Here is a 26002-nt window from a genome sequence, read left to right as displayed (position 1 = left end):
CACAGACAAATTAGTGTAGGCAAAACTCAAACAGAACAAAGCGCTGATCCCTTGCTAAGCTTCACTCCAGTGGGGCCTGCTAAATCACTTCTGTGCCCCTCAGACTGGGAGGCCCAGTCTTTCAAATGAACACACAATTTTCTTGTATAAAGAATGGACATAGTGTCTCCTCTGGACAGAAGATCTCAGAGGGAAAACCCTCAGCACTCTCAGTGCAAGTATTGGACAATAATTTTAAAAAGCAAATTAAAGAAAAAGAAAAAGTCATTTTAGTGAAGTTGAACCAGTTGACCCTTCAGGAACCAGGCGTTAGAGCAGGACTCTTCGAAGAGATAAAAAAATCAGTAGGCTTCTATCTACTGGATATACACAACTTTCCTTAGTCCTGCCTGTGTTTTTTGGTTCCTCCACCTAAGCAATTATTTCAACTCGCATTCTCACAATACTAAAAAGAAATTATGAGCAACTGACTGTATCTAGACATTTAAAAGCTCTCAAGGTACAAATTCCTGTGATAAAAGAGAATGGACGGAGAGAGAAAACAGCTTGATGTCCATTATATTCCCCTAGTGACTGGTTTGTTGCTTTGTTTTCTTTCTTTCTTTCTTTTTATTTATTTTTTTTTATTTTGTTATATGGCTGGCTATTTTCATCAAACCCAAGGAGCAATTCTACTTGAAAAACACTTTTAAGTCCTTATACTGGAATAGTATTTACACATGACTACAGTTTTCTGTATCATTAACTATTAAACTAAAGTATGTTAGCAGAACATTATTTCTATGTTGAGCATTAATTTGGAATTAAATTTTTTTCAACGTTTTATTTATTTTTTTGGGGACAGAGAGAGACAGAGCATGAACGGGGGAGGGGCAGAGAGATAGGGAGACACAGAATCGGAAACAGGCTCCAGGTTCTGAGCCATCAGCCCAGAGCCCGACGAGGGGCTCGAACTCACGGACCACGAGATCATGACCTGGCTGAAGTCGGATGCTTAACCGACTGCGCCACCCAGGCGCCCCAGTTTGTAATTAATATAAACCTTCATTCCATATGGAAAAAAGTGTTCATCATTTGGCATGTGGACTTGGATAGTACACGGTCTATTGCAGCAGGTGCTTTCATTTTCCTCAGCTACTTGGGGGATTCCACAGTTTGGAAACTGTTATTCTGACAATTAGCTACTTCACAAAACAATTATTGACCAATTACTCTTTTTCAGGTGTTTGGTTACACTCCAAGGATATAAATACTTTTTGAAGCACGAGGAATTACTCTTTCATACATTTCCCTAAAAACAAACTACAAACTTAGCTCATCTTCCCAAAGGAAAACATTATGGTTTATACACACCATTCCACTCTCTGTATTTCTTCTTCCTCATTCTCTGTAGAAAAGTGAACTTTTTAATTGTTGTAAACTACAAAGGGGTTGGAATTAACCGGGGTTATCTCATCTGTAGGGAAAATGTGAGCCTCCACCTGAGACTTGGGGTTCACTGTGCTGCTGTCATATTTTGTCAGCTTCTTGGAACTACCAAAGTGTTTTGTTCGGAAACACCTCCACATAGACAAGCCATTGGCACAGTCACTAATCATATTATCTAGACACCCACACTGACAAAGCTGTACAACCAGAACACAACATTTCTCTGGCTACCACATGTACCTATGGGGTCCATGTGGGTCAATGAAAATTTTCCCTAAAAATTACAAATGGCAACTGGAAAAAAACCCTATCTTTTTACTCAAAGGACTAAATTGGGCATGTTGAATAGCTCCATTTCCCCCTCAATATTAAATTCCCACCTTGCTCTGTACCCTTGGAAGCTGACCTTTGTGGCCTGAATCAACTGGATTCTCTTACATTCTGTTAGGTTTGGCTCATAGGACACACTTGAAGACTAGAAAGAAAGGTTGGGATATGTATTCTTCTAGTTCTCTCACTCTGAGCTGCAGTCTAGCATTAGCTTTTCTACTGAAGGCCACAGCTCCAGTTGGGTGGCCCTCTCTTACAACTGCAGTAGTCACTGATTATGATAACTTAGCCTTCCATTTATTTCTTCAGCCTGGGAGTGAAAGCATTCTCCTCCGGGCCAGCCCAGTGTCCCTCACCATCTGTTGTAGCTGTCTCTAGACCTGCCTGAAACTTGCCAATAGCTCCCATATTAAATTTTCTTCGATCATCCTGTTGACTATGCTAGTTTTTTTCTTGCTAAGACTGATATATATATATATATATATATATATATATATATATATATATATATCATGACACCATGAATGAGCTTAGTCTGAATATACCCCTTTAATCTGCCTTATAGAGAAAGCCTGCATTCAAACTAAAGTCCATTGAGAGAAGTCCAGCAAAGAGATGAACACCTTAAAAACGGTTTGGCTTTTGCTTTAAGTTATGGCAACAGCTGTGCCTGAAGCCAGCAAAACCCCTGAGCATTCCAGTTACATGATTTAATACATCTCCATTTCCTTGGAGGTAGTTGAGACTGGGTTTTTGACATTTGCAACTGAAAATAGAGGTGCACTTTCTGTAACGGAATATATGCTGTACTGAGAACTTCACACTCTGCAACACCAATAAAAATAGTATGGTTTATAGAGAAAAGTAGGTTTGAGGGAAGAACATTCAAAACCTCTACAATTACAATTCTGTACCTCACACACTAGTTCAAACAATCCTTATAAAAATACCCTTTATCTTTTTAAGATATACTACATTTCCAAAATAATTGAGCCAAAGTAAGCAATGTTGTACAAAACACAAAATAGGGCACATGGTCAAATAGTCCTTGCAGAAGATGGTGATGTGTTTGGGTGTCTTGGACAGTAGAGTATTGCTCCACAGTGGACTGCAATCAGCTGTATTAATATACTTTGTTGTTAACTACTATTTCTTGATGGCAAAAAACCATAATAGGCTGGGGGAAAAACAAGTGTACAAATCAGAGTGACTTCCACATGATCCCGACATCATCATCCTATTTACAAATAACAACTGGGTTAACTCAAGCTATGGAAGCATGCATTTGTCCCAGAACAGACTGTAGGCCTATACAACTATCATGTCCTCTTTGATCTGTTGTTCCACTGGTGATTTAGAAAGATGTACACGTTGCATTTATGTTATCAGTAATTACCTCTAAGTTTTCTAAAATCACATCTGAATATGTTTTCCATTTCCATGCAACTTCCCAGTCTCAGATGATTTGTCATACAGACTTGTTTCAGCATCTATATTCAATGTCTTTATACACTATGAATTAAAAGATATCTAAATGTTCTATTTTTTTAATAGCTACATCATAGGATGGAAGTTGTTCTGCATAAGTTAGATGTTGGTTAAATTCCTCAGTATTTATATATCAGTACTTATTTCAGTTTGACAGAGTAGGTATTCTCAGGTAATAAAACAGTGCAGTTTAGATATTGTGGCACCAACTGGCTGGTTGATCACAAAACTTATTTCCTTTCTCTCTAGATATACAGCTATGTTCCCCAAGTTGTTTTTTAAATGTTTATTTATTTTTGAGAGAGAGAGAGAGAGAGAGAGAGAGACATTATGTGAGCAGGGGAGGGGCAGAGAGGGAAACACAGAATCCAAAGCAGGCTCCAGGCTCTGAGCTATCAGCACAGAACCTGATGCAGGGCTCCAACTCATGGACTATGAGATCATGACCTGAGCCAAAGTTGGATGTTTAACCGACTGAGCCATCCATATGCTCCATTCCCCAAGTTTATTTGCAGTCAGATATGACCTTATCATTAAATTCTGGCCAACAGACTTTAGGCATGAGTTAATATATTTTCTTTCCAAACCTAACTATGGAGCTCCCTTCTGGTCTCCCACTTCTCTCTTGCCCCTTGTCTCTTGACCACTTGCCAATCATCACAATATTCTTGGGAGTTGTGCACTAAAAATGGCAGCTCCTCTGTCAGCGTAGGTCCCTGAATGACTGGGTGGATCAGAAGCTTCCACCAAACACATCATAACAGCTTGTATTATTTTAACTAACAGAGCTTCTGATGGACATTATCTATGTTCTCATTCAAAAACTGTACACAGATAGAAACAGGGGCATATTTTTTTAATTATTGGGTTACTTTGCATGTAATCCAGCACTAGAGTTTATAAGGAACAATCTGGGGACTGAGTCTGCAAGGAATTCCACCTTATCCACCAACTAGTTTCTCTTTTCAGTTGATATGTTTTAATTAAGACACTTATGGTTACAAGGATTACACACCTATCAAAATTATTTCACAAAAAAAGAAATTATTTTAAGGTGTGGTAGGGTCCCCTCCCTAAGTAGAGAAAAAGAGGCAGAGAGAGAAAAGAAAAACAAAAACAAAAACAAAAACAAAACAAAACTTGAAGGTAATGTGGCTACATGGTACAACATCCCTCTTGACCTTGTAAACTGAGACCACTTCATCAGACTACATGTTTGTGTGTGTTACCATATATGGGAGACAAAGAAAAAGAAAATGTATTTAAAAAAAAAAACTATGTCATGTGACGTTCGGTGCTCAGTTCTTTGGGTATGAACCCAACTGAGGGGTGCCAGCACAAATAAAGTTTCTTCCTGGAAATTAAAAAGCCTCGGTGTTATGACTCTCTGTGCAAGAATCCTGCTATGAATGTATGAGTCTTACTGAATTCATAGAGAACAAACTTTGTGCAGAGCTAAGATCTGTCATAAACTGAAGAACCGACTACCTCAAAGGTGTAGCTAAAATTGTATTTCTGCTGTTTCTAGATGTCCCTCCCATCCTTTCTTTAACCCACAGCTATACCAGACTCATGGTCCAACATGGCCACCAACCCAGCATTCACCAATATAGCTCAAGAGTCTCTGAGTTCAAACTCTTGACAGAAGGCAAATGAATGGATATAAATGGAGCTAATAATAAACTAATCTCTCATTCAATGAATCTTGCATACCACACTTTAATTAGGTCTTAATTGCCTTTAGATTAGTGATGTGTTACTCCCTAGACTAATTAGCCATGGCCCAAGAGTGCTGGGCTACAAGATCCCATACTCATGCATCAGAGAGTATGTTTAAGAAAGACAACAGCAAATATATTCAGAACAAAATGGCAGCAAATGAGCTAACTGTCTGTGTTATTTTGTGAGGGGAGGCAGGAATCAAATGTTTCCAAGTACTCTTCTCAGTATGACTTTCTGGTGTTTGTCATGATTCTCTAAAACACCAGTAGGAACCAGATGATCCCTCAGACAATTGTTACTTCTTTCAATTATAAGTTTTAGTATAGTTCTTCTAGTGACATTGCCAAGCATAAACTATTTCTCTTATAGAACTATTTCTCTTATAGACCTATCTAGGAAGAGGCATAGATACTATAAATACCTTTTGAAATAAGAGGCACAGATAATATAAATACTTTTTTTGAAATTTAATCACTTATGAACCATGTTTAACAGAAATTGCCCTGACTTTTAAGTTTGTTGATGACAACCATCTACTAATGATATCGTTTGTCATTTTTTTGCAAATTAGTAATTTATTTAAATTTAGATATGAAAAGACAGGATTAGACAATTATGCTAAAAGTCAACTTTTTACTTGGAATTTTCAATCGCTCATTATCATGACCAAATTATGCTTTGGGCTGACCCATTCTCTGGGTCACATTTCTTCAAAATGGCAAACACCCTCATTTGATTAGCACAATTATCGGTATTGAATTACAGAAACTGTATCTTGTATTTCTTTGTATTTATTCTAAAATTTAGCTTAATGTTGTACATATAATAGATACTCTATTTCTTAGTTAATGTATCTTGATTCTTTCTTCTTAGAATGAAACTCCCTCCTTTTTCTTGGCTCTTTATTTTTATTTATTTTCTTGGCTCTTTATTTCTTCCTTCATTTGTAGATGGGTGCTCTCGAATTCAATCCACAGCCTTACCATCTGCCTAAAATGCTACAATATCTCTTTCATGTCCACTGAACATGAAAAAAAAAAAAAACCTCAGTATTATGTTTTCTCCCACCCATTAACCAATCCATCTCCTGATTCCCATGCCTTTATCTTTCATCTTCTCAGATCCCTCACTCTGAACAATTCAAAATGTTTGATTTTCACTATGTTAATTTCTCTAAGAGTTCCTATACCATTTTCTTTCCTGGAAGACACCTTAGCTGAATAGATATAAATAGTGGAAATTCTGCTATTTTGTATTTTAAAGCCAAATTTAAATCCGAGATCTTACATTTACTCTTACTTTGACAAGAAAGTTACTTAATTTCCTTGTGTTTTAACTGCCTTGCTTTAAAACTCTATGGTAAGAAACTATTTCCTGGGTAGACTATTCAGGGGAGAGAGTATTAATTGAGAATGTATATACAAAGTGCTCACCAAGTTAGTTCTTGTTCCTCTCTTTCTCTTTCAAGTCTGGCATATCCCACCTAGCACACAGATCAAATGTCACTATTTCTCATTAAATATATGCTTACTCATTTTCTTTGTTGAGGTATCTAATTCATGTGCATGCCTGGCTGTTCCAGTAGAGAAAGGGTGAGATATAAATTTGTATTCTTTTGTATCTTAATTAGGAGGTATTATATACTAATATTAATAATAGTATACATTAGGGGCACCTGGGTGTCTCAGTTGGTTAAGCGTCTGACTTCGGTTGGGGTCATGATCTCTCGGTTTGTGAGTTCGGGCCCCACTTTGGGCTCTGTGATGACAGCTCGTACAGCCTGCTTCGAATTCTGTGTCTCCCTCTCTCTCTGCCCCTCCCCTGCTCATACTCTGTCTCTCAAAAATAAATAAATGTTGGGGCGCCTGGGTGGCGCAGTCGGTTAAGCGTCCGACTTCAGCCAGGTCACGATCTCGCGGTCTGTGAGTTCGAGCCCCGCGTCGGGCTCTGGGCTGATGGCTCGGAGCCTGGAGCCTGTTTCCGATTCTGTGTCTCCCTCTCTCTCTGCCCTTCCCCCGTTCATGCTCTGTCTCTCTCTGTCCCAAAAATAAATAAATGTTAAAAAAAAAAAAAAAAAAAAAAAAAAATAAATAAATAAATGTTAAAAAAATTTAAAAAATAATAGTATATATTACTATACTGTAATATAGTGGCTAACAATGATCAACTTCCAGTTTATTATTTTTTAAATTTTTTTAAATTTATTTTTGAGAGAGAGAGAAAGAGAGAGAGAGCACGAGCAGGGGAGGGGCAGAGAGAGAGGGAGACACAAAATCTGAAGCAGGCTCCAGGCTCTGAGTTGTCAGCACAGAGTCTGATGCGGAGCTCAAACCCAGGAACCCTGAGATCGTGACCTGACCCAAAGTTGGACGCTTAACCAATTGAGCCACCCAGGAGCCCCAATCAACTCCAAGTTTAAATGTCAGCTTACTCTCTGTGGAAACTTAGATAAGTTAGTTAACATCTCTATCCCTCTTTTTATTATCCATCAGTAAATGAGGGTAATGTTAGTAACCTACCTCATGCATTTTCTATGAAGATTAAATGCGTTAATATATGTTATAAACTTTGAGAAGTATATAATATATAGTAAAGGCTCAAAAATGCTGGCTATTATTATTACTATTACTAATAATATATTGCCATGTTTTATAACCAACAGTCACTCTCCAAGTACCTAAGAACAATTCAACCAATATAAAAGTGACATAACCATATTATGTGGAATTTTCATGCACAGCCTTACAAGATTTATCTTACCCCAAATCCAGACATGAGGGATGTGATTTTCAGGAGTCTGCCCTGCATATAAATCTTAATATTTTTATGAAAGTATGTCACAAAATGCCTGTACTAACACGACAGTGAATTCCAAATAAAGCTTAAAGGGCATTATATTACATTCACAGAAATAGCTTGGGAGAAGGCTTGCAGATTCAATGGCAATGTGTTCTATAAATCAGTCACCCAGTATGACAGTAGGCATGTGAAAAGAGATGATACATCTCATGTGAGATGGGAAAATTGCTTGAGAGATAAACAATGATATGCCTTATAAATATAAACATATGCTTCAAAGACACTGCCTTTATCTTTCCTCATAACATTTTTTCTTTCCTACTCTTCACAATAAAAATAAGGCGATTTCTTCCTTTATAGACATAGGAAAACATCTAGGCAGTAAAAGGAATAAGCACATTATTTTTATTTGACATGATTAATACAGAAAGCTACTTGCAGTCACTGTAATGTTGGTGGCTGTATCAAATAAACACCAAAACTGGAGGGACTTAACATAACAAAGGTTTAGTTATCATTCTTATAACAGCTCATTAAGGATGTTCTTGATTCATAGGCAGCTTTCTTCCCCAAAATGATTCCTTCTACTATGTACACTGGCGTCTCCTATAGCCACAGATTCCTCTGTACCTCAGTCACTCAAGAGAGAAAGAGAAGGTAGAAAAAGCACATCTTTGTCTCAACATCTTGTCCCTAAAATGATATATCCTTTCTGCGCTTAGTCAGTTGGCAAAAACCAGACAGTCCCACCCAAATGCAAAGTTGCTATGACAGTGGTAGTGGTGGTAGGAATGAAGTTAGGAACCTCCTGGACAGCCACTTCCAATGGCTTTTTACCAAAACACAGCAAAGACAGGCTGACTCTTGATAGACACTGCTCTCTCTGCCACAACTACAACAGCCAGATAACTGAAGGAGATACTTGTAATTATGAACCCACGGGCCTTACCAATCATCTTAAGGTATTAACTCTAAAGGACAGAAATAAAGGTCAACTGGAAGGACCTCCCTAAAATCTCTGATCCATCTTCTTAAATCTCCCTTTCCTCTTTTTCTGTCCCTCAATCAATTACAGGATACAGGGAGGGAATAGAAAACAAACTATTTTTGGAAGATTTAAGTTTCCTTTCAAGAATTCCAGCCATGTTCTGGGGAAAATTTAGGACTAGTAATGATCAGTAGAGCTAATATAGACAAACCTCTTAATCTTTGGAGATGTTCTTTTTGTTATCTTATAGAAGGATAAAGATTGAATAGGAAACTTGTGTAAAGACCTTCCCAGTTATAATAATAGGTGAATTAAACAATGGCAGGGAATGAAGGAGAAATTGTGTAAAGAGGTATTATATACTGGCTCTTTAGATTTGGTCATTGGTATGAAAACTTGCTTGGGAACATTAAAAAAATAAAACTCAGTCTCTCAGTCCTATGTGGATTCACTCTGCCCTATAAAATACATATTACTGAAACACTGATAATTAAAGACAACATCTAACCAAATAAATGACATTATTGCCAACAATCAAAATTTTAATGCCACTGGTACATAGAGTCATAAACACATGAAAAACAAAACAAAAAAAAACCCAGTGAAACAAAATTGAGTCAACTCTTTCCAAACCTAAACATTCCTAAACATTTAATAGTAATCAATGTGATATTCTACATTAACATGAAGATAAAGCTTTAATATAATGTTTGTGTTAAATAATTTTCAATTGTAAAATGCATAAATATAAATATGTAAATATAAAATTATTTAGTTCACACTTTCCAGAATTAATTTACAGACTTTCATAGAGCTAGTTACCTGGAACTACATACAGGTAGCCTGAAGAAAGAAAATTTGATATGATCCATCATCTCACAAAGGCCAAAACTCAACTTCTTTTTTCATTTTTTTTAACATTTATTCATTTTTGAGACAGAGAGAGACAGAGTGCCAGTGGGGGAGGGACAGAGAGGGAGGGAGACACAGAATCGGAAGCAGGCTCCAGGCTCTGAGATGTCAGCACAGAACTGGATGTAGGGCTGGAACTCACAGATCACAAGATCATGACCTGAGGTGGGAGACAGATGCTCCACCAACTGATCCACCCAGGCACCCCTCAGCTTCTGAAATTCAGTAAAAAAGTATCTGAATTTACAAAATACAAAAGGCTTCCCATGTTTATTCTCAAAGAAGTTAAAGTCAAAGTGATTGACAATCAAATGAGGCTCTCCCAATATCCCCAGGAAATTTAATTAGCTCAAAGAGGGGGAACTGACCAAATACTGGTCAGTTTGCCTGTGCAGGTCAATTGACTAACAAGAAATTAAGCAATAAAGTATGCAGTAGAGATAGAAGTGACCCTAAATTAAGACATGGTGAACCATTAAACTATAAATTATATGCATCCATCATAAAATATTGTTGAGACTCAATTTCTCCATCTGGAAGATTCAAATTGGAAAAGATTTTAGCGATCAGTGCATCTAACTCAAACATTCTAGTATTCTAAAGCAGATATGCTGTAGGTTATACATTCTCTAGAAATATATTATTTTGTGTATGCAAAATGCACTGGTTTACCACAATTCAGTTATGAAGAAGAAAATGATGTGTTAGAAAGTAAGCTCCCAGTCATTTTTATCTGTAAAGTAGATAGGAATTAGTTGCTTAGGGAAAAGTTTATTAAGTATATTTTTAAAATAATAAGGTAACATCTAAAGAGAAATTTTAAATGATCCATATTCCTACCATTTAGAGAGAACCACTGTATTTCGTACTATACTAATTTAGAATAGGTTACTTAAAACTAAGGATCATATATAAACAAAAGAAATGCATAAGTACAGGGGTAAACAGATTTCAGAGGTAATACTCGCAACTACTGTAATTAAATGAACTTTTCCTACATTCCCTTAAGTGACTGAGAAACCTTTATTTGCATAGAAACAACCCATATGTTAATTGAAAATCATTCCAATCTACTAATTCAAACAAGTTTCCTAGGGATCTCTCCCAGACAACACTTACTTTGTCAGCCTAGCTTTTCACACCAAATGGTCTTGAAATGAGCTTAATTGAATTACTTTTAATATTTTCATTAATTCACACCACATTTATATAGGCTGCCCCTACAAATTCCAAATTAGTATATTTAATTGTACTGCAGAATGGCTTAGAAAATTGAATGATATAAGAAAAAGAAAATGCCATTTTTTAAAACCTTACAACTTATAAGGACATCTGTGAGGTCTACAGATTTCACGTTTATGATGTGATGAAATACAATAGTAATTTTACGAGGAAAATCACTAAGATTTTTGTCTCTTTGTTGTCCCACTATTTGAAAACAGACACGAGATTTTAGGTAAATTTGGACTGTATATCTAATAAGTATAGGTAACGTGGTATACACACAATTTTCTTTGAGGACCCTGTTACAACTGTGTTAGGGTGGTAAACAGACCTCCAAGAAATACGCTGTCATCTTCCACAGTAGCTTCAAAAACTGATATACTCCTGGGCTGCTTCTCACACTTGAATAGCTGGAAATATTTATTTAAAGGTGAGTAGCAGTGGGGATTTATTTAACGAAGTTTAATGATTCTCCCAACCAATAATGAATGGGCCATGAGTATATGGGCCATGTACATGTTTAAGTTCTTGATTTGAATGTGTAAGAGAGATCAATAGCATGAATTCAACAAAACTGTCTACCACCTATAAGAGAGATAATTGGAGTAAAGATGTTCCCAGCTTGCTTGGCGACCTAAAACTGGCTACTGGTTTTAAAAAACTGTCTTGAGGGGCACCTGGGTGGCTCAGTCAGTTGAGCATCCGACTTCTGTTCAGGTTACCATCGCACAGTTGGTGGGCTTGAGCCCTACATCAGGCTCTGTGCTGACAGCTCAGAGCATGGAGCTTGCTTCGGATTATGTGTCTCCTTCTCTCTCTACCCCTAGTCAACTCGTGCCCTCTCTGTCTCTCTGTCTCTCTCTCTCTCTCCCAAAAATAAATAAACATTAAAAACAAGTTTTTAAAAACCATCTCGAGAAATAGCTAATGACAAGCAACAACCGTCACCATTTGACAGCAAGAAAAAGAAAGACAAAGACAATCCCAATATATTCTTTGATATATTAACTAAAACTCTAGAGGATGAGATAAAACATCACTCAAAGACTGTAGATTTGTATTGTTCCAAGCAACAAACAACAGAAAACAGATTTAAAAAATGGTACAAAACCAATAAATAAACTTCTTTGGGTTCTTAACGGGTAACAGAGGCCAGATTTATAGTTTATATGCCAACTTTAAACAACAGGAAAACTAGAATATATATACAATTCCTATGAATACATAAGAATATGTACATATTATACACACACACACACACACACACACACACACACACGTATTCATATATTTTTCACAGACATTGAATACTAGGAAGGAAGAGAATAGTGATCTCTGAGAGATGGAAAACAAATTTAGGTGAGCCCTGCAGTCACCCCAGCTCATTGCCTAGACAGAGATTCTAGGACATGGCGTGAGGAGGAGTAACGTAAACAGAGTCTGGTACATTTCCTGAGTTGAAGAGTCAGACTTTAGGCTTCAGGGAGCCCAAGATGGCTAGAAATTTAAGAACAGATGAAAGGAGTTGGGATAAAGAGTAGGCAGATGCACAGAGAGGCAAGGAGTTGACAAATAGAAAGGAGTCCCTTTGATTCTTTGGCCAAATAAGGATCTGTGCATGTATGTGTGGAAATCTGCAATATTGTAGAAAGCACCACGGTGAAGGAGTAGATGGGACAATATTAGGAAGTTACAACAGAACTGAGGTTATCTGTGTTCCAGTCTGCACAGGGCATCAAGTAGCATCCTTAGAAAGGTATGGCTTTAGTAGTGGAGCCAAATTAGCCCCAGTCTAAAGGCTACACAGAATCTGACCTAATAAAGCTTAAAAGTAAACCTCAAAAGAATAAAACTGCTTTCAAGTAACTTAACTTGAAAACAAAGCAAAATCCTACACTAATGAAAAGAACACAACAAAACTAGCAACCAAAAAGTAAAATATACAATGTCTAGTATCTAATCAAAATTGAAAAAAAATAAAAAACTAAGGAAAGTTGACCCCAAATTAGGAGGAAATACACAATAGAAACAAATCTAGCAATGATGGATGTAGCTGACAGGGAGGGACTAGTTATAAAGACAAGGAGATATCTGTTATAAATATACTCCATATATTCAAGAAGATAGAAGAAATGTGACAACTGGATGGCTCAGTCAGTTGAGTGTCTGACTTCGGCTCAGGTCATGATCTCGCAAGTCCGTGAGTTTGAGCCCCATGTCAGGCCCTGTGCTGACAGCTCTGAGCCTAGAGCCTGCTCCAGATTGTGTCTCCCTCTCTCTCTCTGCCCCTCCCTCATTCATTCCTTCTCTTTCCCTCTCCCTTGCTCTCCCTCCCTCCCTCTCTCCCTCTCTCTCTCTCTCCCTCCCTCCATCAAAAATAAAAATAAATATTAAACATTTTTTAAAAAATTAAAAGAGGGGCAACTGGGTGGCTCAGTTGGTTAAGTGTCCAACTTCAGCTCAGGTCATGATCTCAGGGCTTGTGAGTTTGAGCCCCCCATTGGGCTCTGCACTGACAGCTCAGAGCCTGGAGCCTGCTTTGGAGTCTGTGTCTCCTTCTCTCTCTGCACCTCCCCTGCTCATGCTCAGTCTCTATCAAAAATAAATAAATAAATGAAATATATATATATATATATATAATATATAATTATATCTATAATAAAATATATATTATATATTATTTTATATATTATATTAATATATATTATAATATATAATATATATTTATATAATATATAAAAAGAAGATGGAATAAAGAATTCCCAGGAGATGAAAGAAATGGAATTATATGAAAAACACCTAGATGGGACTTCCACAGGTAAAAAATATATAATCTAAAATGAAAACTACACCAGACAGAATTAAAAGCATACAAGGACATTAAGAAAAATAAACACATTATAATAGAAACCATCCAAGGTTAAAACTTAAGAGAAAAAGGGGTTTGATAAAAGCAGAGAGTTTATCAGTCAGCTGTGGGAAAATACCAAGCAGACTAACATGTTGGTTAATTGGAATCTCATAAGGAGAGACAAGAAGAGGTAGCTGGGGAAAAAAAAAAAAAAAGACAAAAATGACCATTTTCTTAAGTTTGATATAAACTATAAAATATAAATGAAAATTCAGTGAATGCAAAGCAGAACAAAAAGGCAAAAAAGACATTATAAGCAAATTGCTAAAAAAATACTGATAAATTTTAAAGCAGCAATAGAAGTATATAATATACAGAAAAACAAAAATAAGAATGGTAGTAGACTTCTTCAGAAAAAATGCAAACAGATGGTTATTGAGTGAAAATTTTAAGGCAAATAAATGGTGTGTGGGGGGCAGAGGGAGGTAAATTTTATACCCAGAAAAAAAATCTTTCAAAACTAATGGTGAAACTAAGATTTTTTTCAAACATATTAAATTTGAGATTTAATTACCTATATATAAACTTCAAAAACTGTTAAAGTCAGTATCCCAGACAGAATAAACATGATGCCAAATGGAAATGTGTATATACAATAAGGAATAAAGGGAACCAGAAAATATAAAAGCTTGTTTTTCATTGTTTAAACTTGTTTAAAAATGGTAACTGTAGCGAGACACCTGGCTGGCTCAATGGGAACTGGATGGAACTCTTTGATCTCAGGGTCATGGGTTCGAGCCCCACATTGGGTGTAGAGATAACTTAAATACATAAAACTTAAAAAAAAAAAAGGTAATTGTGTGTTTAATGCAAAATTACAAGTCTCTATATATTTGAAAAGATGGAAGTCATACAAAATATGTACTGTGAATACATAAGAAATTGGAACAAAAAACAAAGAGATGAATAAAAAATAGCTACATATTTGGAAATTAAACAGCACCCTTATAAAAATATACCAAGGCTAACCAAGACATCACAAAAAAGATTATAAAGTGCTTTAAGTTAAATGAAAGTAAAAACAGAGTATTTACAATTTGTGGGATGCATGCTAATAAATGAATGATGCAAGGGAAATAGCATTAAACACTCATTTTAGAAAAGAAGAGAAGTGGGGCACCTGGGTGACTCAGTCAGTTAAGTGTCCAACTCTTGATTAGGCTAGGATCATGATCTCATGGTTAGTGAGATTGAGTCCCACACTGGGCTCTGTGCTGACAGCACAGAACCTGCTTGGGATTCTTTCTCTCTCTCTTTCTCTCTCTCTCTCTGACCCCCTCCTGCTCTTTCTCTTTTTTCTCTCTCTAAGTAATAAACTTTAAAAAAAAGAATAAAAATATCAAATATGGCAAGTATCAAATATGGCATTTAAGTTTCGATCTGAAGAAACTAAAAATAAAACAGAGATAAATGAATGCTTCCCTCTCAAAAAAAAGTAGAAGAAAATAATAAAAGCAGAAATAATAAATTTAAACAGATAAAGTTAATAAAACTAAACAACTGCTTGGAAGATAAAATTGATAAACCTCTAGCCAAAATGAACACAGGAAAAAAAGACAGAAATTACCAATATTAGGAATAAAATAGATGATGCAGTACAGATTCTACACACATTGAAAGAGCAAGCAGATATACACAAACCCCACTGAACTTTAAAAGAGTTTTATGCTTTACGAATTAAATCTCATTAAAATAAGTGTAAGAAGGAAATAGTAAAAACTCTATGCCAATAGCTCAGAAAACTTAGATTAAAAGAACAAATTCCTTAATGAATCAAAACTACCAAAAGTCACTCAAGAAGAAACAACCTGAATACAACAAAAAAGAAACAAAACCTACCCTCAGCCAGTTTCCATTGCCACAGTAAGGAACCTGGAAGTCACCATTCTATCCTGTCAAGTAAACAGCTGAACAGACTGAAAAATCAACAGTTCTTGGATCCTTAAGAGAAGAGGACACAGATAAACCCCAAGCCCCCCAGGATTAGAGAGACCGAAAGCAAACTCAGATACTCATGACTTACCAGAGTAGACACTCCTAAAATGAAACTGCAGAAGGAACTGGCACCAGGGTAGAAAATCCTACACTGTGGTTGAAGATTTTCTGGAATATCACTGCAAACAACTCAGAATTAAAAATTCCAGGAAATCCAGTGATGGGGGAGAAGAAGCTCACAATATGGTGAGATTTACCTCTTGGAGCTTCACTAGGTCAAATATCAGTAAATCCCACCACGGAGGGAGGGAGGGAGGCAGGAAGGCAGGAAGGCAGGAAGGAAGGAAGGAATCCCCTAGTAATCCCCGCAGGGAAAGGAGAAAAGGATCCCAGTCTGAAATAAACCAGAGCACTCTTCTTAACAAAGCCTGCACTCCAGGGGAAACTAATTAACCAGAGCTGACCTGTTGGGGTATTATCAGAACCTAACCAACCTGGGAGAAGGGAAATAACCAAATCCAGCCCATTCTATCCATCCTCTCCTACCTAAAAGAAAGAGAAGGTGAGGTGACACCTGAGAAATTATAGGGAAGGTCAGAGTACAGAGGTGGAGGCTCACTAAAATAATGAAATCTAATCTACTCAGGAGAAAGAAACATACCCTGCCATTTGCTACAACATGGATAGAACTTGAAGGCATTATGCTAAGTGAAATCAGCTAGACAGAGAAAGACAGATACTGTGTGGTTTCAGTATGTGGAATCGGAGGAGGGGGAGGGGGAGGGGGAGGGGGAGGGGGAGGAGGAGGAGGAGGAGGAGGAGAAGAAGAAGAAGAAGAAGAAGAAGAAGAAGAAGAAGAAGAAGAAGAAGAAGAAGAAGGAAAAGAAAAGAAAAGAAAAAAACGTCAAGCTCACAGAAATAGAGAGTAGGAAAGTGATTACCAGAGGCTGGGGTGTGGGGTGTGGGGGAAACAGGAAGAGGTTGGTAAAAGCGTACAAACTTTCAGCTATAAGATGAATAAGGTCAGAGGATCTTATGAAAACCATGGTGACTATGGTTAATAACACTATTTTGTTTTTGAAATTTGCTGAGAGTAGAATTTAAATATTCTCACACACGCGAAGGTAAATATAAGAGAGAACAGGTGTGTTAAAGAGATAGGGAAAACCCACTCACAATATATACATATTTCAAATTAGCATGACATACACTTTAAATATTTTACAATTTTATTTGTCAATTATACCTCAATAAAGCTGAAATTATAAAAATAAAATAGGGGTGCCTGGGTGGCTCAGTCGGTTGAGCGACAGACTTCGGCTCAGGTCATGATCTCACGGTTTGGGAGTTGGAGCCCTGCCTCGGGCTCTGTGCTGACACCTCAGAGCCTGGAGCCTGCTTCTGCATCTGTGTCTCCCTCTCTCTCTGCCCCTCCCCCACTAATGCTCTGTCTCTGTCTCAGATATAAATAAACATTAAGAAAAATTTTTTTAATAAAATAAAAATTTAGAAAGCCTAATTTAAAAAATGGACCAAAGACTTTAGTACATATCACATCAGAGAAGATACAGAGATGGCAAATTAGCATATGGCATTCAGGGAAATGCAAATCAATACAACAATGACTATCATTACACCACTGTTAGTGTGGGTCCAAAATCTGGAACACTGACCAACACCAAATGCTGGTAAGGATGTAGAGTAAGAGAGGGGCACCTGGGGGGCTCAGTTGGTTAAGCATCCAACTTCAGCTAAGGTTATGTTCTCATGGTTCATGAGTTCAAGCCCCGTGTCAGTCTCTGGGCTGATAGCTTTCTCTCTGCCCCTCCCCCATTCTCTCTCTCTCTCTCTCTGTCTCTCTCTCTCAAAATAGATAAACACTTAAAAATGTTTAAAAATAATGTGGAGTAACAAAAACTTTCATTCATTCCTAGTGGAAATGCCAAATGCTAGAGACACTTGGGCAGGCAGTTTGGTGTTTCTTGGAAAACTAAACATACTCTGCTAGGTGGCTGATGGTGGTGAGCAATGAAACATTTATAGAATTGGTGAATCATTATATTGTACACCTGACACTAATATAACACTTGTATATTAACCATACTTCAATTAAAAAAAGAAAAAACCTAAACATACTTTTACCATACGATCCAGCAATTTCACTCCTTAGTATTTACCCAAAGAAGTTGAAAATTTATTTCCACATAAAATCTTGAACAGGATGTTTATAGCACTTTTATTCATAATCGCCCAAACTTGGAAACAGCCAAGATGTCCTTCAGTAGGTGAATGGATAAATAAATTGTGGTACACCCAGGCAACAGAATAGTATTGAACTCTAAAATAAAATGAGCTACCAGCCCATGATAAGATATAAGAGAAATCTTAAAAGCATATTACTAAATGAAAGAAGCAAATCTTAAAAGGCTACATATTATGTAATTCCCACTGTATGATTTTCTGGTAAAGATACAACTATGGAGAGAGTAGAAGGATATATGAATGGAAAATAAGCACATGAAAAGACTCTTAATAACATGAAAGCTTAGGAAAATGCAAATTAAAACCACAATGAAATACCACTACGTACCAACTAGAATGACTAAAAAAGAGAAAAAGCAAGTGTCATTGAGGATATGAAATAACTGATACTCTTATATAAAACACTGGTTGGAATATAAACTGATATGGCCACTTGGGAAAGGAGTTTAGCAGTTTCTTATAAAATTAAACATACACATAATATAAAACCCAGCAAAACACTAGTAGGTATTTACCCAAGAGAAATTAAGACATATGTCCACTGAAAGACTTGTTCAAAGTCTTTATAACAGCTTTATTCTTAATAGCTCCAAAATAGAAAGAACTCAAAAACCCATCATCTAGGGTATACACAAACAGTGATACATCTAAACAGTGTAATACTACTCAGGGATATAAAGAAACAATCTTCTGATTGTTGCAATAGCATGGATGAATGTTCAAAGCATTAAACTGAATGAAAGAAACCAGACACAAAAGATTACATACTGTTTGCTAGCAGGCAATAGAAAGCAAACCAGTAATTAGTAGGGTCTGTGGATGGGGGAGAAGACTGAATTCAAAGCGAGTACAACATAAAGAGATTTGGAGGATGATAGCAAAGTTTCATATTTTGACTGTGGTGGTGATTTAGGTTTTCAAAACTTGTACATGTACATTGATGACTTTTGTATGTAAATTATACTCCAATTAGACTAATAAAAATAGAAAAAAATCTAAAAGTTAATTTTTTTAAGTGCTTAGATTTGGATAATTCTCAAAGAGTCCAATGAATGCACTGTTATATGAAACTTTTTTTGATATTATTGTTAACATAGAACTGAACAGGATGGATAAAAAGTTTAGACCAGCATGGTATGTCTTAGGTAATGAAGTTTCCAGATTAAAACCAAGATAATGAAACTCAAAGACAATCATTCATTCTTAAATACATTTTTGGTACAAATATCGTGTTACTCCTTGGTAATCTGAAAGCTCCAGAAGTAGACCCCTGGAGCAAAGTATAAGAAAGCATAAGAAAAAAGAGAATTTCTAAAGCAATGAGATAAATCCTAACATGATTTATTAATGCATAGGTTAAAACTGACTACTTCTCTGAAGACAGGGAGGGTGAGTATCATCATGCATTCTGGTACAAAGAATTAAAAATTAATGCACATAAATATCTTTTATAGCTAAGCCAGTTATTAGATCAGATTTATTTAGTTTCTAAACTATTAAATAAAGTTGCCTGTTGATGTAGAGATTATAGGTTGATCTGGCAGGTCAGAATCAGTATGTCTTCCTGTTTTCATTATCCACACTGAATCCTTCTAAAAATATTGTTCTGGTTGAAATCAATAGGAGCTATTGCAGAATACAAGAAATATTCTTGCACCTTAAAAAGCACTTTAAATTGCTGACTTCATTTGAATCTCTAAAGAACTGAAACCAATCTTTTAAATTACAGTCATGAGGAGGGAGAAAAGAAGAAAGCTTCCCATTCACCTAATACCTTTGTACACTTTACAGTCGGATGGGACTGGACCAACTTTTTCAAAGGATTTCCTTCAGCAGTAGTTGCAGTTAAAAGGAAAAACTTGCCCAAGACTCATTGCTTATAAGTTCTGCAGCTAACCTCTTTTCGGACTAGAGACATGCTACCTAAGAGACAGAAAAACAGAAGCAAAGGTTCTCATAGACAGACACTTGGGTTCAGTTTCACAAGTATGTACCCTTACAATTCATTAGGAACTCCACGATCTCATCTTGTTAAGCAGAAATTTATATTCTTGCATTCATTGTAGGTAAACTTTCTCAAGTTCAGGCCAACTACTGTTTTCAATCAACTAGTCCATCTCATAGGGTTGGGGTAAAGATTACATGATAAGAGTTTGATATATATATTTTTTTACGTTTAAAGAACCTTTTATAAGGAACTTTCCTGAACAAGATGAAGTTTCCGGATCTTGTAGTGTAAACTTCAAGTGTCCTCAATTACAAATACTGTAGGATTTTTACCTTAAATTGAAGCACTGATCTCCAAACTCCAAAAACAAAAACAAAAACAAAAAACAACGAAAAACAAAACAAACAAAACCCAAACTGTTGTATGTGCATGTGTGTTCGTGTGTTTGTCTGTGTGTGTGTGTGTGTGTGTGTGTGTGTGTGTGTGTGTCTGTCTCACTTTCCTGAGGAGTTTTCACATGTAAACACATTTAATCAAATATAAAACAAATAGAACTCTGATTTCAGAACAACTAAATTTTCTTCCAACTGGCATGTAATTGGTGGTCAATCAAACACTGTGCAGCAGGGAGAATTTGTAAGTTGAATCCTACTGTCCCAGTAAGAGATTATGGGTGCTTCTGAGTACATGCAATTCCAAATCCTGGTGGATGACCACACTGCATATGCAATATTCAAAACAAAAACATTTCTCTACACACCTGGATAGTCAACTGGAATGAACTTTTGGGATTTACCCCCTTCATTTGTACAGGTTATGATTTAATTTGGCCTTAAGATTCTCAGCTCCACCTCTGAAAAGAAACATGGATTTACTTTCCAAAACTTCATTACGTTTTATTAAGTAATCTACTTGGACATTGGTCCCTATTGAAATATTTACATTAAGAGAGGATACTGAGGTGACTGTATTAGATAAAAATGTGTGTTTGGAGGTGAAACTATCATGGATTTAAATTTTGTTCCCATGCTAATAAGCTGTGGGTCTTTGAGAGTCGCTCAAGCTTTGTAAAGCTTGATTTCTTCATGTATAGAATAAGGTCCCCTTATATTTGTGATGTTGATGTTGAGCAGTTTGATGTATGTAAGGCTTTTGACTCAGAGCAGACTTTCATATTAGTTAGTATCCCCCCTCTTTCATTAACAAAGAAGTCTCCTTTTTCACAAAGGGTTACATGGGTGAGTTCCATGGAAAATTTCATAGTTATGAAAGCATGGGGCATGAAGAGACATCCCATTGCACAAGTCTCTTAACACAGAACTCTCCATAGCCTTGCATCCTTCCATTCTTGCCCCTGCTCCAATTCATTACCACACTAGCAGTAGGAGTGGTATTTTCAGTTCTCAAATACAACCACATTACCACCCTAATGAAGTCTTGACTGGTTATGTTCCTAGAGGAAAACCAAACTTTTAAGTATGGTGTGATCTCTACTTTCCAACACCACTTCCTCAGATACTGAACCGGGTTGGTGTTCTCCATTTTTTAAAGGAGCCATCATCCTTGCTCTTCCATGACAGAATCTTTGTTCAGGCAGCTCACTTTGCTTGGGGCTCTCCTTCTGTCCTCCACTCATCTTGAATTAACTCTTTACCTATCAATTAGCTTTCAGCTCAAATAAACTCTGAAAATAGGAAGGGACCCTGCATCCCCAGTCTAGATCAGGCTTCCTTTGTGTAGTTTTTCATAGAACCATAGAAGTATTATCTCTTCCCCCATAACATTTTTTCTCAGGGAGTAACTCTACATTTACTTTTATGGGATTATTTTATTAATAGCTGCCTCCCTCACTATAATACTATATGCCTCAGGAGAACTAGGCAAGTGCATGGTTTGGGTCACCATTAATTTCAAATGCCTAATAGAGGGTAGGAGCATAGTGAACTCTAAATAAATACTTATTTAATGAACAAGTGTGAGAAGAACAAATGGGGATGAGTAAAATGCTTCATTTCAAGATTTTAATACTTATTTAGTCCCTGAGTAATAACACTATGACAACTCACTTACTTAACCTTCAGAGATGCATATTCCTTTATCTGGCTGAGAAACAGAATCATTAAGGGAAAGACATTGTATAAAACATGGTGAAAGTAAAGACTGTCTTTCTAAACCTATGAGCCTCACTGAATTCTAATTAAGTTATTCTCCCCAATGTTTTTTGTTTTTCTTTCTTTCTTTTTCCTTAAACATGATAACTTGGACTTCCTTTGGTCAGCAAAACAAGAACACCAACATCAATTTAGCATAAAATTCAATTAACTATTATTTAAAGTGAAACTTCAGACACTGATTTTAATGACAAAGTATTGATTGCATGTGTATACTTCAGTGCAGACAAAATCACAACAAACAAGAATGAAAAACCTATTCAGTTCTCTCATGTCAGATGCTAACCCAACTGTGAGTTGCGTGCTCTGACATATAAAAAGACAATAACTCAGTTATGCTTGAAACAGGAAGAGAAAACTTTGAATGTAATCTGTTACTTTGCTTATCTCTTATGCTTGACAATGTAAGTCAGAGATAATTAAAAATATAGGAAATCAAACTTTTGTGGAGGACTTTAATAATCCAAGAACTCAACGCACAAATTTGGCTGTGTTCCATTGCATTGCAATGTTGAACTCTGAATAAAGGTCATTAATTACATTCATGTCAGAGGAAGTTATTTAACATCAAAATCTTCACATTGACAATACTTATCATCAAGAAAGTGCAGCTGAAAAGAAGTATAATTTGGCACCATGGCCTCAATTACATTAGTAGAACTGGGAATTTGAGGTTTCATAGAAATTTTTAAAATAAAAATAGAGATTTTTGAGAGCAAAATCATCCTTTGAATCAATAAACATAACCTTTGAAGGATCACTCAAGCTTTATGATATGCTGACCCAAAACTTCCTTCCAGGATCTTCATTAAACAGGTCTGCATTATAGTAAGGTCTTTCTGTTATTACTAAGGAATAACTTGTCTTCTTAGGTAGTGTCCAGGAGACCTGAACATAGCATTCCAATATGCAGCAGTTTCCCAAACTGTGAGTGATTAATGTCAAATACTAATCAAAAGGGACCACTTATCTATTCATACTGTAAGTCTTCTTTATCAATTTCTAGAATTATATTGACATGAAATGTAGCAGCCTGGAGGTTTATTCTGACTTTGTCTCTTACTTGTTGTGCAACCTTGGTGAAATCACTTCACTTTTCTTGCTTTTGGTTTCCTACTGGCAGAAGAGACAGATGTTAAAGTGGATGACCCGAATGAACCCTTAAGCTCAACTTTAAAGTCATACACCTATTTCCCAGAGCCTTGGTATTTCTAACCATTCACATTGGATTTTGTTTATAACAATTCTCTAGCACATATGCATTTACTATGTATAGCAGGTGTTGGCAAACTTTTTGGTAAAGGGCTAGATAGTAAATAAATATGGTCACTTTTTCAGGCCACATAATTTCTATGTCACAACTACTCAATTCTGCCAATGTAGAGCAAAAGCAGCCATAGGAAACGCATAAATGGATGTTTACCAATAAAACTTTATTTGGGGCGCCTGGGTGGCTCAGTCGGTTAAGCGTCCGACTTCACCCGGGTCACGATCTCGCGGTCCGTGAGTTCGAGCCCCGCGGCAGGCTCTGGGCTGATGGCTCAGAGCCTGGAGCCTGCTTCCGATTCTGTGTCTCCCTCTTTCCCTGCCCTTCCCCCGTTCATGCTCTGTCTCTCTCTGTCTCAAAATTAAATAAACGTTAAAAAAAATTTTTAAAAACCTTTATTTATAAAAATGGGTAGCAGGCCAGATTTGATGCATAGACTGAATTCTGCCAGCTCCTGGTACATACCATAGCAACCACAACTATGGAATTAGGATAAATAACCCTTCTCAACTCTATCCATAGAGCTGCCCAAATGGCTTGGACTGACTTAATAAATAATTCCATTCTTCTTATCAGAGTTCATTTTTTTTTAATTCTTCTGCTTTCCTCTTTTTCATGAGAACAACTTTATTGTCTCTATAGCTTCTACTGCCCAGAACTTATTTTTGAACACAGTTCACGGCAAAAAGGCAATACTTTCTGGCAATGGCTTTCACATCAGATTCTCCTTTCCAGAAACTAAAGTTTTATCAATCAGAATATTTTTTTTTCTGAGGACCCTTGTAAAAGTATCCACTTTTCCTCTTGTCATAATCTGCTTCTGGTTTCAGCTATTTACCTAACTTTACCTCCCAGAACCAGCACATCAGGGAAAACAGTTGTTACCACATAAACTGTGTATGTCTCTAGAAGAGGGGTGCCTTGAGTAAACAGCCTGGAAAAGACAAAATTGGAAGCCAGAAAATGCAACAAATGTGGTTGTTGCCAGATTCTGAAAAAGACAGTAAGTAAGCAAAGGCAAATTCTAAAAAAGGTAGTCTGTCTTCCCACTGTATCAACCACCAACGGCAAACAAATTGCTAACAACTTTGTGTGGTTTACCACACTGAAGATGTGCTGATATTTGTAGAGAAGCCATAAACACCGTGACAGTCAAGTTCTTTGGAATGAGTCCAGCTCCAGCTCACCAAGCTCCCTAACTCTGCCAACTGCTCACACGCACTCATTTAAACTCACCTTAGAGTCCTGTTTGGAAGTGTCCAAAAACAGCACAAAAGGCAGCACTTCCAAATTCTAATGGGTACCTCAAGAGCAAGGTCCCCTTCAGTGCCATCACTCATAAGGGGCAATGGAAAGGAAAGGAAGAAAGAGGGAATATACCCAGATTTTTGAGGCAATTTTCCATCAAACATTTGGGTTTGTTTCAGTTGTAAGTATTTTATCCTAAGAGACATATACAATGAGGGAGACTCGTAAGTCACAAGATACAGTGCTTCCCCTGCTATCTTTCTTTCTGTGAAGAAGCAAGTTTATAACAAAACTATGAACAAAGTAGTCAAAAACCATAAGCAAAGTATGGTCATCCTGCTAGCAGCAATATGCACAAGTTCAGGGTGTGTGTGTGTGTGTGTGTGTGTGTGTGTATGTTATGTTATGTTGTTATGTTATGTTATGTTATGTTATGTTATGTTATGTTATGGAATTTCCATGGCATGAAGAGGAGTCACCATTCCTGGCTCATATCAGCCGAAGGGAGAATCTGGATAGGAGGGTGACACACTGCTTTGTCTAGCTACCATATTGGGAGAGGATAGTAACAGACAGTTGAGGGGAAAGTCCGTTAGTCTGTGGCCACCTGTGTCAGACATAATGCTGACTTCTGTGTGCGGTGTCAGGATGGAGTGGAGAGACAGCAAAAGATGGAGTCATGCAATGATAGCCAAAGAACATAAACCTGTTAGAAAATCTTAGCAGTATACTAGGACATATGCAAAACAGTGAAAACAATTTAAAAAGGCTCCTCTCTTGTGGTCAAATCTGGCTAGATGCTCACCGATTCCTCTTTCCCCCTCACAGTCTTTAAACAGAAGTCACAGCCACTCTCTCATGCAAGATGGGACCTTGAAATTTGATGCTTCTTGCATTCTCTTCACTTGTTGTCCAACCAAAGGCAGAAGATTCAGAAATAGGTCCTAAGATGGATGAGATGAAAGGAATATTGCATGGAAGGCTGACTACCAAACATCTGAAAAGACTGTGTGCACTTTGATGCTAAACCATGAAGATTTGGGGCAATTTATTATAGCTGACATCAACAGACCTAACACAACAACTGGGGCAATTCAACCTTCTAACATTTCACAGTTATGAACAAGGGCAGGCTATACATAAAATGCATACCAGCTTTTCTCACACTAACACACAGCTTTAGTTGTCACAGTCACGCTTGAGAATAGCTTTTAGAGAACTTCAGCTATTTGTATGCGGTGAGTTTCTATATTAAAAATAAGAAAGAGAAAAATAGGCCTTTGTGATGATGCTTCAACAATAAATATCAACAGAGTGGAAATGAAATGCTTCCACTGGTTGCACCACATAAGAAGTAATAATAATAAAT

At 36.8% G+C, this 26002-nt stretch overlaps 1 protein-coding gene across 2 annotated transcripts in view; it reads right to left on the bottom strand.

Moving 5' to 3' along the window:
- The window catches only part of GRM7 (glutamate metabotropic receptor 7), an 862204-nt gene that overhangs the window by 661768 nt on the left and 174434 nt on the right, over positions 1-26002 (bottom strand). The window contains exon 1 of one of the 2 annotated variants that reach the window (XM_047851065.1): positions 15826-15951. The exons of the other annotated variant lie outside the window; for it this stretch is intronic. The gene's annotated coding sequence lies outside the window, so the exon portion shown is untranslated. Of the gene's footprint in view, positions 1-15825; positions 15952-26002 lie in introns of those variants that run through there. 2 annotated transcript variants of the gene reach the window in all.

The sequence above is a fragment of the Prionailurus viverrinus genome, chromosome A2 (assembly GCF_022837055.1).
Source record: "Prionailurus viverrinus isolate Anna chromosome A2, UM_Priviv_1.0, whole genome shotgun sequence".
NCBI lineage: Eukaryota > Metazoa > Chordata > Mammalia > Carnivora > Felidae > Prionailurus > Prionailurus viverrinus.
This window is presented reverse-complemented; position numbering and strand designations above follow the sequence as displayed.